Source organism: Lathyrus oleraceus, chromosome 6 (assembly GCF_024323335.1).
Source record: "Lathyrus oleraceus cultivar Zhongwan6 chromosome 6, CAAS_Psat_ZW6_1.0, whole genome shotgun sequence".
Taxonomy (NCBI): Eukaryota; Viridiplantae; Streptophyta; class Magnoliopsida; order Fabales; family Fabaceae; genus Lathyrus; species Lathyrus oleraceus.
In genome coordinates this window covers 301,704,191-301,710,906 of record NC_066584.1, presented here as the reverse complement: position 1 = coordinate 301,710,906, position 6,716 = coordinate 301,704,191, and the positions used below count along the sequence as shown (strand labels likewise).

The window sequence follows — 6,716 nt, the reverse complement described above, 5'->3', positions numbered from 1 at the left end:
CTTAACATTTTTGTGATTTTAATATATTAAGTGGATAGGACCTTTAATAGTTAATTCGTGAAATCTTAATTTGAAATATAAATTAAAAAGTATAATGATCAAAATATTCATTATACATTTATCAATACAAATTGCTTACAAATAAAAAAAATATTGAATGTAGTACTTGTCATTATCAACGAGTACTCTACATAAAATAAGCAAAAATCATAAGAGTTTGATGTCTATATTATGTGTGGTAATCGATCAGCCAAATAGAAGTACATATGTCCCATAGCTCCCGTGATAAATTCATTTTTATATCTAGATTCTACGGACACAATTTCACCATCCTTAATCTTGACCGAACCTTCTCTAGGATAACATACTGACATTTCAATAACATAACCTTTCTCATTTCCCGCTTTCGTTCCAGTTCCGTATCTTGGTGTTGATGTGCACAATGTTCTTCCGTCCTAATTAATGAATCCAACAAAAAAAAAGTTAAGTTAATAAATATTAAATATTAAAAAATACATTATTACACAATTAATTTAACAATGTTTAGAATCAAGCGTATTTATCACCAATTAAAAACTAAATTAATCAAATATAATCATGTTCGACAAAATTTGTCAAATTAAAAATAAACTCTACCTACCTATCCGTATAGTGTTGCATTAACAACACCTGTATGCATATGAGCAGTGCCGTAAATAAGATAACCACCTTTTTCTATAGGGATGTTTGCTTTTTGAACATGAAAAGGGTCATTACTATTGTTTTCTAGAATAGTATATTCTGCCTGTAAAAATTACAAAATATACACATCAACCAATTATTTATAACGTGCAAATTGATTAAAAATATATGTTGTATAAGGTTTTAGAATTATTTTTATCTTACTTTTACATGGAAATGTAAATTGTTAGTAAATGTTATGTTAGTAACTAGAGTTTCCACGAACCTTTATCTAAGGTGCATATCTCAATCTTTTGAATTATATCTTTATCTTTATTTAACTTAATTGATCAGGAAATTGAAAAATATAATTTACGTAACTTGTTTACCAGACAATCATGGATTGTTTCAGAACCATTTGTTCTGACTCGATCGGTAGAATCAAGTACATAAAATCTAACAAGAATATGATCTTGGTCCCAATCCACCCAAGTTATTTTGTATCTTAGAGCAAGCTTTCTCCTTGGTGCTTGAAACCCCTCTTCCAATTTGCATTGAAATCCATTTTGACAACAAAAGACTCCTCCTTTATACTCGGGGGACAATGGTTTTCCATGTATGTCAGGCGTCACATTATAAAAGTTCTCTGGAAGATTGAATTGGTCACACCTACACTCAGTGCAACTTTTTCTATCTTTTGTACCACGCGTATCAATAACCATGAGACTAAATAACCATCTCTCTTCCCATCCTTCTGTAATATTCGAAGGGTTACCTAGTTCAACTGCAAAGGGATGTGGAAGATTTGAAACTGTTCCTCGGGATTCACTTCCTAAACCCCAATAAAGTGGAAGAATACCTCAGTTGCATGTTCCATCATTTCTTTTGTAAATGGGACCCCCGGTAGGATCATTAGGGTCATCTGACATATTCTTCCCCTTAGCTACAATATATTTTACAGCAAACCAATGATGAAAGTACGTTTCATACAATTGAACAGAATTCCCTTGTTCATCAATTAAATCAACATCAAAGCTTTTAACTCCAATATGGCCCTTTGGAAACTCAATATCAAACAATGCTTTATTCGCAACTTCTCTGGGTCCTACTTCAAACTTTTCAGACACATATTTTGCAGAATGGATAATTTTTCTTGACATTTGTTGTTGGGAGTAAGTTGTGCTTGGTAGGATCATCAGTATTAATAATGAAAAAATAATTGTTTTAGAGATCATCCTCATCTTTACCTGCACGTGAATTATTATTGCTACATAATTAATTAAAAATAGTGCTTGTAATTTTATTATTTTATGTAAATTGATGTATAAATATTAGAATAAGTCCTTAAAAATTAAGAAAATTAATTTGAAAGAAATGTACCTCATGAAAAATCATAATGGAGATTTTCTCTTTGATGAACTTCTAACAAATTTTAAAAATAAAGATGGATTAATGTAAGTTTGTGATAATGTGAAGATCTTGCATGTTTCTTATATTTATAATAGAAATCTATAAGGTTGTCATAGTTTTGAAAAATATTTTAAAAATAGATATGATATTTTACTAACCCAGAGTATATGTTGAATCATAATTGGTTGTGTTTGAGGTGTTTTTTATTTATTTGAAGGTATATAGTTTCAACAGAAAAAAAATTGCGAGAAATTTATTGGGTTTTTGGAAATTTAAAATATTTGAAAAAATCATTTTACCCTACTATTTGTAGGTTTAGCAAATTTCTTTTTTAGTTTTAGATTACATCTCAGCCAAAATATTAAATATAACAAGTTTAACCAATAGTTAATTAGTAGGTTGTTCAAGAGCAGAGTTAATTAGTTAAAGATTTTTGTTGTTGTCTTTTATTTCATTTTTGTCAAACAATTTCACCCAAAAAAACATAAATCAGACATAGTGTTACTCTTATTCATGTGAACAGTTCAACTAAATTTTAAACCTTTTTTTTCAAGAAATTTTAAGTCTTTTTATATATGTAATGTAACATTGTTCATCTCATAAAACTTTGTGATGACAGATTTTATCAATTAGCATTATACATAAGATTTTAGTTCATTTATATTATTGTATAGTTTATGTAAATTAAATTCATATCGTATCTTTCATGATAAGAAACATTTTTTTTAAAAGTCCTATGAATCCTTCACAAAAAGAAAAAGTAAATCAGCGATATTAATTTTTAAAATTTAATTATTTTTTTATTTTTTTAATAATAAAAGTAAATATACAATTAATGAGAATATAAAAGATACCCCATCATAAACACTGAGGCGATCAAAATTGTCTCAAAAGTTATTATATTAAATATTTAAAATTTTATGCACAATTAATACAAATAATATATTTTATGATAAAGTTCTTATTTCAGTTATTGAAAAAGGACCGCGACATTTATTATTTTATTTTAAAAAATAATTCTTAAACCTAGGTACCTATTATATAAAAAGTTCTTATATGTCGCGGATAAGATTATTATTTGTGTGTCTCAGGATTATGGAACAAACCTAGGTTAGATCCGTTGGAACTTATTAAGACTATTATCTCATCTTGATTGGTTTCTTTTTCAAATAATTAGTAGGTGAGCTGAGCCAAAGGGAAGAAGAAGACCAAGTGATATGCTTCCAACTTTCGAAGGTGGTTAGCTATGTATATGTACATAGTAATCTTTTGTTTTGTATTTTTGTTTCAAAAGAAATATTTTATTTGTTCGAGTCTTGTATTCTGAATGTTGTCTTCGGACTTTTGTTTGATATATATTTTGCCACCTTATGACTTCATGTACAATATTCTAGACAATTATGCATGGTTTTATAATTTTTGTTGAAAATCTGTTAAAAAAATTGGCTCAGGTGTAAATGAGCAATTTTTTATCGTGCTATAGATAATTATATGGTCAAAAAAAATTACTAATGCAAATAATCATTATGTCAAATATCATGATTCTAGTGTTGGTGCACAAGGTGATAAAGATGAACAATGGAAATAAGACAGACAAGAGAGAATAATAACAAACTTTCACTACTCTAGAACGGTTACAACAAACGCACAGACACACTGGTTTACTACACCACACAGACTACAAAAGGAACAATAATACTGTTCACACCATTCACTTGCTTAAATATAAGTGGAACTTAAGTAGAAATACTAAAATATCCTCTAACAAAACTAAAACATTCAGCTTAACCAAAACTAAAAACACAAATTACATCTCTCAAGCGGAGAAATTGACCAGTCTTAACCGCCTTCGTCAAAACATCTACAAGCTGCTTCTGGGTGCTACAATGCACAACTTCTAGCACTTCATTCTGATTCTGATTTCTCAGAAAACGATACTTAGTCTCAATATACTTGCTTCTTCCATGCAGTATTAGATTCTTGGAAAGATTAATTGCAGACTTGTTATCAATCATCAGCTTCAGAGGCTCGTTTACTTTGATCTTCAGATCCTGCAGTAAATTCAAAAGCCACATAGCTTGACATGCAGTCACAAGACCTCCAATATATTATACTTCATAGGTTGACAAACCAACAACTGGTTGCTTCTTGGAACACCAAGAAATAGGACTTCCCATAAACTTAAATAAGTATCCGGAAGTACTTCTTTTGTCAACTCAGTCTCCACACCAATCAGAATTTGAGTAACTCAGAACTTCTTAGTCAGTTTCAACAACAGAAGAGAACAAAACTCGATACTTCAGAGTTCCTATTATAAACCTCAGAATTATGACAGCAACTTGGTAATGAGACAACTTTGGTTTACTCATAAACCTACTCACTATTCCAACTGCATAACAAATATCAGGTCTGGTATTACACAAATATCTCAGAGTACATAATCTTCATCCTTGGAAAATAAACCATATTTCCTAAATCAGTCATCTCAAACTCATTCATCAAATCCTTCTTGAACTTAGTTATCTCATGTTCACAACTTCCTATTAGCAATATGTCATCAACATACAGACACACCAGAATCATATTACCTTTAGAAGTATGTTGAACATAGACACCATACTCCATCTCACATTTTCTGAAATCCCTACTTCTTGAAAAATGAATCAATTTTCAAATTTCAAGCTCTAGGGGCTTGCTTCAGTCCATACAAAGCTTTGTGTAATATGTACACCATCCCTTCCTGACTTTTTTTCTTAAATTCATGAGGTTATTACACATAAACCTCTTCTTCTAATTGACCATTCAGAAGTGAAGATTTGATGTCTAAATGCATCTGAGGCCAATTCATATTAGCAGTTATTGCAGTCACCAGCCTGATTGTTTCATGTCTTTCTACAGTCACAAACACTTCAAAGTAATCTAACCCACGTTTCTGCAGAAAACCTCTCATAACTAACCTTGTTTTATGTTTGCCAATTGATCCATTTGGCTTTAACTTCACCTTATAAAATCATCTCATGCTAATGGCTTTCTTATTATTTGGAAGTTCTGTCAACTTCCAAGTCTTATTTCTCTCTATGGCATCAAGTTCTTCTTTCACGGTCTTAAGCCAGACTTTCTGCTTGAGAGCTTCTTTTGTACTCACGGGTTCATAGTCTACTAACATGGCACACTGAATAACTTCCCCTTCAGAATCTGCTTCAGTATCTTGAAGCATGTTAAACTCTACAAACCTTCTCGAAATGTTTCTAATTTTTTTTGTGGCCTCTGAACTTATTCAGAACCTTCTGATTCTGGAACAGTATCAGATGCTGGAACTCCAGAAGTACCAACTTCAGAAGCATGACCACCTTCAAAATCTGGAATATTCCTAGAATCTGGACTTCCACCAGAATCTAAACCACCATCAAAATCAGGATCACCAGAATCTGAATCACCATCAGAATCTGAATAAGAATTAGATTCTTCCTCAGAATTAATCTCGCCTTCTAATTCTGACTCATTCTCAGAACCATTTTCAAGCTCTGACTCATCTTCAGAATTTAAATCAATATCTTCAGAAGTTAACTCTGCACCGGAGTTGGATTGATAATTGCTCCAATCCCATACTTCTGACTCTTTAACAATAATATCTATGCTAACTTTCAACCTTATTAGTGAATGAACAATAAATCTTATAAGCACATGTACTATGATACCCCACCAGTAACATTACCTTGCTTCTATCATCCAACTCCTTTCTAATAACATCTAGAACGTGTTTATAACAGGCAAAACCAAGTACTCTGAAATGACTCACACTTTGCTTATCTTCAGTCCACCTCTCCAAAGGAAAAATTCCTTCAGCTTCTTGGTTAGACACCTGTTGAGCATATATGCTGCATTGGCAACATCTTCTCCCCACAAAGTTTTATGAAGCCTCTTCTCCTTCAGCATGCTCCTTGCTATATCAAGAAAAGTTCAGTTTCTCCTTTCAGCGAGACCATTGTGTTAAGGAGTATATGGAGCAGTCACTTCATGCTCAATTCCATTCTCCTCACAGAACTTCTTGAACTATGTAGAGTTATACTCACATCTACCATCAGTTCTGAGAATCTTCAGAGTCTAACCACTCTGTTTCTCAATCTTGATTCTGAATTTCTTAAATTTATCAAACACCTCGTGTTTGAACTTTATAAAGGATACCCATGTCATCCTTGTGAACTCATCCACAAATGAAATAAAGTATTTATTCCCTCCTAGTGAAGGTTCTGGAAGTGGTCCACATACATCAGAATACACTACTTCCAAAGCATGTTTTTCTCTTGGAGCTACTGCTGATGCAAATGGAAGTCATGGTTGCTTACCTCTCATGCACATATTGCATGACTTTTCTGGTTTCTTAATTGCAGGAATTCCATGTACCAGTTTCTTTGAATTCAGATGTCCTAAACTTATGAAGTTCAAATGACCAAATCTTTTGTGCCACAACTCACTTTCATTCATAATACTTGTTGCATTAAGGCATTCAGAGTATGCAGTTTTAACATTCACCTTGATTATTCTATTCCTTCCATGTTCTGACTCCATAATCAGCTTCTGATTATAATCATACAACTTCAAAAGATTATCCTTCATGGTAAATGAGAATCCATTTTCAATTAATT

At 31.7% G+C, this 6,716-nt stretch overlaps 1 pseudogene; it reads right to left on the bottom strand.

Annotated features, from left to right (window-relative positions):
- Positions 1–224: 224 nt before the first annotated feature.
- LOC127098392 (uncharacterized) lies at positions 225–1,901 on the bottom strand (annotated as a pseudogene).
- Between the last annotated feature and the right edge of the window lie 4,815 nt (positions 1,902–6,716).